Source organism: Botryllus schlosseri, chromosome 6 (genome assembly GCF_051294905.1).
Source record: "Botryllus schlosseri isolate E-star chromosome 6, Bs_hap1, whole genome shotgun sequence".
NCBI lineage: Eukaryota > Metazoa > Chordata > Ascidiacea > Stolidobranchia > Styelidae > Botryllus > Botryllus schlosseri.
In genome coordinates this window covers 18,666,698-18,673,068 of record NC_137241.1, presented here as the reverse complement: position 1 = coordinate 18,673,068, position 6,371 = coordinate 18,666,698, and the positions used below count along the sequence as shown (strand labels likewise).

Sequence of the window (6,371 nt, the reverse complement as noted above, 5' to 3'; positions counted from 1 at the left end):
GGAACATTGCTTGTAAGGGTTTTTAAATCCTGCACCACCCCTCCGTGCTATCCCAGTAATGCTGAGCGCCAAGCGGGGAAAGTATATGGATACCAGTGTTACTAATCAGGCCTTTGGTCTGACCCGGCCGGGGATCGAGCCCACGACCTACCGATCATGAAGCCGGGTGCTGATTCCGCGACACAAGAAACTTCAAGTTCGCGTGTCTGTCATCGACAGCATTGCATATTTCTCTCAGGGTAATTTATTACAGCTGAACAAGTGAACATGCCAACCGAAGTAGTATCCAAAACAGTGTTGCCAGCTCCGGATGGAAGAAAATCGCTAAAACTGGTGTCAAAAACCGCTAGATATCGCTAAACATTGAGAAAAAGGCGCTAAAAAATAGCGCTAAATCTGCAGTAATTGGTAAAGGTGTTAAATTGAACCATATTATCAATACATTCTTCTCAGCTACATTTTACTCGTCTGGGGCCAAAGTCCCTTATCATATTTCTAGTTCATAAGACGTAATAGTCATCTCTAAGCGGGACAAAACGTGCAGTGCATTTCGATAAAGCAGATCGCTTTGCGCAATGATCGCTATACGTGACCACCGACCAGGTTTGCAGGCATAACCGCTCACTATATAAGCGTGCCTTGCTCGATGCGTCCGTGAATACGTGATGCGATATACCGTGGAAATAAGCTTGACTTCTCTAAACTGTGTGTGAGTATCGAATGTGACTAGTCACATTCGATAGTGTGAGTATACTTGAACACGACATGCGACTTGACCCGACAGAACACGACTTGAACCGGGTTTGCCAGCCACTATAAGTAGAGACCTTAAGAATAATCCTAGGACCAACCCAGGGTATGAAATTTAATGAGTCTGGTCTTAAACAAAGCTAGTGTCACACTGATTCCGACAATACGAATTAAATTCTTGTCAAGACAATGGAACGACCTCAAAACAGCTCCCAAAGTCTGAAAATCGGCATTTATCAGAGCAACCACTGGACGAAATTGGTCATTTGTTACGTTCATTGTTTTGCGGCGGTGCCATTGTTGGAGCCAGTGTTGCCAACTCCGGATGGAAGAAAATCGCTAAAACGGGTGTCAAAAATCGCTAGATGTCGCTAAATATTGAGAAAAAAGCGCTAAATCTGCATTAATTGCTAAAGGTGTTAAATTATAGATTACTAACCTACGGTAACTGCGTAGGTTAGTAATCTATAGTTAAATAGGCCTTTTGCAGGACTTCGATCACGTGACTAGATACGCATAGCAACAACAAATTGGTTAGCAAGCTACTTTCTCGCGCACCTGCTTCAGTGCTAAATATCGCATAGTGTACTGTTGATTTCTGGTTGTAAACGTTTCGGAAATTTGTTGTAGAAGTCATCAGAGATTTAGCTATGCTAGATGTCAATCCTGTACAAAGCACATAGAATGATATCGTCAGAATTACGCAGAAATCCGTCGTTAACGTAGCCGTATTTCGGATACAGTATATTATCGTTGTCGGGCTGTAAACGTTCGCAAGTGTCATGGAGATGCGCAAGGATTCAAATATGTTGGATGTCTTTGATTCATGAACTATGTAAACTCCTTGCGTCAAAATGATCGACATTGTTGCCGTTATTTGGTAGTCAACTATGATTTTATGACACAAAATTCGACATTGCAGGACATTGACTGCGTGATATTTATTGCAGCATTAAGTTAGGTGTGGATAGTATACTATAGTTGTATTGTAGCGGTAGTTAATGATAGATGATTGATATCGATTGCAATATATATAGGATACTGCTATTTTTAGGCCTAAGAGACAATGACTGCCAGTGCCAGTACGTTGATGTGTTATGAATTCATGCAATGTGCTACATACCATATATATATTAAATATCCTAAGCTATTGTATGACTTCTCAGTTAAACAATTCAAAATATTTAGACCTCTACACCTATATTACAAGTTATTGATCATTCTGTCATGCTGCCAAGTGCCACTACCCGAAGGAAAATGATCATCAGCTCCAATTGAGGGTGAAACAAACTGTCCCGGGGCCTGGATTACTTGATTGATTGCCTGGATTGGATTACTTGACTCTATGGCACAGTGCAAATATCTTGAGTTTCAAGACATATGGCTATACCACATGCATACGGATTAATGATCTGATGGACTATCCCAAGAGAGCCGAACATAGGCAACTAAGAAATTGATGATGCCCTCGTCAAGAATTCAGCCTGGAGCCAATTATTATCACCACATAAAATTTGGTCATGCGGTGGAAGGCAGCGTGGTTTCATGCCAACAGAAAATGTCAGCAGATGATCTGACCACTGACTAACTGTCCTGAACTTCTTTCCCGATGTTGATGTCTGCTTTGAAAATGATATTTCATTTGTGTACAGCAAGACAAGCGCTCTTCCGTGGATGCTATGAATATGTCTAGACAAGTGGCTATGGAGGTAGAAGAAAATACATAGGCATAACAGTCTCGGCAGTTATTGAACTTGATAAGGTTAACATCCATTTTTCTTCAACTATTTCTTATGCTCTGGGTATCGAATGCACAAAAATTAATAAATCGATCTTCTTTGCAAGTTTATTTGTAAATTCAATGAATCAAAGAATATCATAAGTTCAGAATATTACGGAGTCAATGCGAAAGAAACAATGTTAGTCGTCTTTAGAGGATGTTTCTGAGTTGGTTGAGCCAATACACAGAGGGGGTCAGCAACGAAGTACTATTTTATCTGAGTACTAGCGTCATTATGAGTTTATGCTACTTCCACTTCTACTTGACACTTTTTAGGTAGTACTTTTTTGTCAGGTTTGGGATTTTGTCAACTAGAATGTAGCTTTGGCGCATGATTGCATCCCCTTCAAGCGTGAGGTTGAACTGGGCAAAATAGCCCCAGTACCACGGTAACTAAATTAATTTTTGAAAATTGCACTTATTTGTGGTGTCATCACCCTTTTGCGTTGATCAAGAAGATGCAACATGCAATGTTTACAGTTGTCACATGGCATCAATTTCTAAAACTAAGTGACCCTCAACCAAATCTACTTCATGTAACGAATTTCTAGACCGCTTTTCAGAAATTCATTTCTACTTCCACTCGAAGTACTTTGGACATGTCCTGGAAGTAATTAGTGCTACTTGTACTGGAGTATAAATTAAGGCATTAGTTCTACTCGGTTTCTCACAATGACCACGTCTGGGTATAGGATGACCGATCTTGTCACTGCGTTTGAGCTGCTCTAAGAGTTATATGATAGTTACTTCCCTTAGTTCGCTAAATATCGCACATATGTGACATCAACTATTTATCAAAATCGAGCGTGATTTGCCAAATCCACTTCAATCGCAGTTGCGAAGTAGTGGTAATATAATTGGCATTGTATAAGGCAACAATAAAGTGCACTGATTTGCTTAGTCTTGACGGCAGGTTCTCCCAAAAGATACTTCCGATGTGTTCAGCGACATTTGTTTTATAGCAGGCCGCCCGCACCCAAACCAGCAGACAGTATATCCTGATCCTTGCGGGTCCCGGCTGCTTCAGCCATATCTTCCATCCAAAATCAGGCTCCACAACAGACAAATAGTACTGCTTGAACTAACAAATACTCTTACCAGAATATAAGCCAATCGCTTTACTTCAAATGCATAAATTTAAGTACATATGATCAGAGTTGAGTACAGTAATACGACTAGGTTACCGATGGATTTCTGCGTAATTCTGACGATATCATTCTAAATGCTTTGTACATGATTGACATCTAGCATAGGTGAATCTCTGATGACTTCTACAACAAATTTCCGAAACGTTTACAACCAGAAATCAACAGTACACTATGCGATATTTAGCACTGAAGCAGGTGCGCGAGAAAGTAGCTTGCTAACCAATTTGTTGTTGCTATGCGTATCTAGTCACGTGATCGAAGTCCTGCAAAAGGCCTATTGAACCATTATATCAATACATTCTTCTCAGCTATATTTTACCCGTCTGGGGCCAAAGTCACTTATCATAGTTCTAGTTCATAATACGTAATAGTCATCTCTAAGCGGGACAAAATGTGCAATGCATTTCTATAAAGCAGATCGCGTTGCGCAATGATCGCTATACGTGACCATGACCACTGGCTAGGTTTGCAGGCATAACCGCTCACTATATAAGCGTGCCTTTCTCGATGCGTCCGTGAATGCGTGATGCGATGTACCGTGGAAATGCGCTTGACTTCTTCTCTAAACTGTGTTTGAGTACTTGAACACGACATGCGCCTTGACACACGTGTACTACTGTACACTGTACACGACATGCCAGACTTGGACAACTAGAAAATTTTCAGCTTTTCCGAATTAGATTAGAATTAGAATTAGAGCTACACGTTTTTTTTCAAATTAGATTAGAATTAGAATTAGAGATACACGATTTTTCAAAATTAGACTAGAATTAGAATTAGAGATACACAGCGTCTTCCAAGTTAGATTAGAATTAGAATTATAGCTGCACAGTTTTTTCCAAATTAGATTAGAATTAGAATTACCGAATTCGCTAAAACTTAGAAATTGAATGAATTGTGAATGAGAAAGAAATACGGCAAAAAATTAATATCGAATCACAGTGCATTCCCATAACGATAAAAATGAATAACTACTGCGCAAAGCTTGGCTGCTCGTTTTGCACTAAACCAGGGGTCACCAACACGCGGCCCGCGAGGTCATATTGCCATGACGTGCAATGGCCCAGACACTACCAAGACCGAGACGCTTAGAGAACGGCCTTTGATAACCATCTCTTTTTCTTTGCTGCTGTTCTGTTTGTGATCGAAACTAGAATGTTGTTCGCAGACTATAAGCTACTATGCCAGTGGCTAATATTCGTTGCACAATAACTACTATGACTGCACGGTGTAAGTACTGCGATTGCGGCTTGGCACTGGATTTCCCTACGCGAGAGAGACATTCTTGTAAATTCGCAGCAAAATGCCGCGGACAAAGAGGCATTTACAGGAAAACATCAAATTAGATTAGAATTAAAATTAGAGAATAGGAACATTTGACAAATTAGATTAGAATTAGAATTAGAGCATAAGAACAAATCACAAATTAGATTAGAATTAGAATTAGAGCATAGGAACAGTTCACTAATTAGATTAGAATTAGATTACTAGCATTTCGCTCTAATTTAGTGAAATTAGACAACTAGAATTATCTAGTTGTCCAAGTCTGCGACATGCGACTTGAACCGGCACAACACGACTCGAACCGGGTTTGCCAGCCACTATAAGTAATAATAATCCGATGACCAACCCGGGGTATGAAATGTAATTAATCTGGTCTTGAACGAAAGCTATAGTGTCACACTGATTCCGACATTACGAATTAAATTCTTGTCAGGACAATGGAACGACCTCAAAACAGCCCCCAAAGTCTGAAAATTGGCATTGATCAGAACAATCGCAGGACGAAATTGGTCATTGTTACGTTCATTGTGTTGCGGCGGTGCCATTGTTGGAGCAATGCCGGTTTTCAGACTTTGAGGGCTGTTGCGGGGTGCATGGTTCCATTGTCCCGATGAGATTTCATTTTTATTTTCGAAATCACTGCGACACTACTTTTCGATCACGGTTAATTATATTAAATTTCAGCGCTCAGGTCGCCAGATGTAGCACTGCCAATCATGCAACTTTTAGATTACTCAGCAAGAAGAGACACTGTGTTTGCTCATGCGTAACCGCCAGGAGTTGCGTAGGTTAGCAATCTATATTAATTATATATCATCGGAGTCCGCACTCTGGTGACCGGTATAGCCAATGCAGTCGTCAGTCAGAACTGATCTTTATTGGTTATTTTCGGTAAAAAAGCGCTAAATAATCGCTAAATACTTCTTCAAAAATCGCTAGATTTATCGCTAGGCGCTAGATCCATATTTTTAGGCGCTAAACCGGATGAAAAATCGCTAGATCTAGCGCGAAAATCGCTAAATTGGCAACACTGGTTGGAGCAATGCCGGTTTTCGGACTTCGGGGGCTGTTTCGGGGCGCATGCATTGTCCTGACGAGATTTCAGTTTGTATTTTCGAAATCACTGCGACACTAGCTTTCGATCAAGGCCAATTATAATAAATTTCAGCGCTAAGGTCGCCAGATGTAGCACTGCCAATTATGCTACTTTTAGATTACTCAGCAAGAAGAGACACTGTTTGTCCATGCGTAACCGCCAGGAGTTGCGTATCTATCCGTAGGTTAGTAATCTATAAGCATAGTGTTCTTAGAACACTATGCTATAAAGCTATATAATTATATATCATCGGAGTCGGAGCACTCCGGTGGCCGGTGTAGCCAATACATTCGTCGGCCAGAACTGATCTTAC

The 6,371-nt window shown here is 40.6% G+C and overlaps 1 long non-coding RNA gene across 2 annotated transcripts in view; it reads right to left on the bottom strand.

Moving 5' to 3' along the window:
* The window catches only part of LOC145441360 (uncharacterized), a 370,726-nt gene that overhangs the window by 235,890 nt on the left and 128,465 nt on the right, over positions 1-6,371 (bottom strand). The window contains exon 1 of one of the 2 annotated variants that reach the window (XR_013915806.1): positions 2,336-3,957. The exons of the other annotated variant lie outside the window; for it this stretch is intronic. This is a non-coding gene — a long non-coding RNA (uncharacterized LOC145441360). Of the gene's footprint in view, positions 1-2,335; positions 3,958-6,371 lie in introns of those variants that run through there. 2 annotated transcript variants of the gene reach the window in all.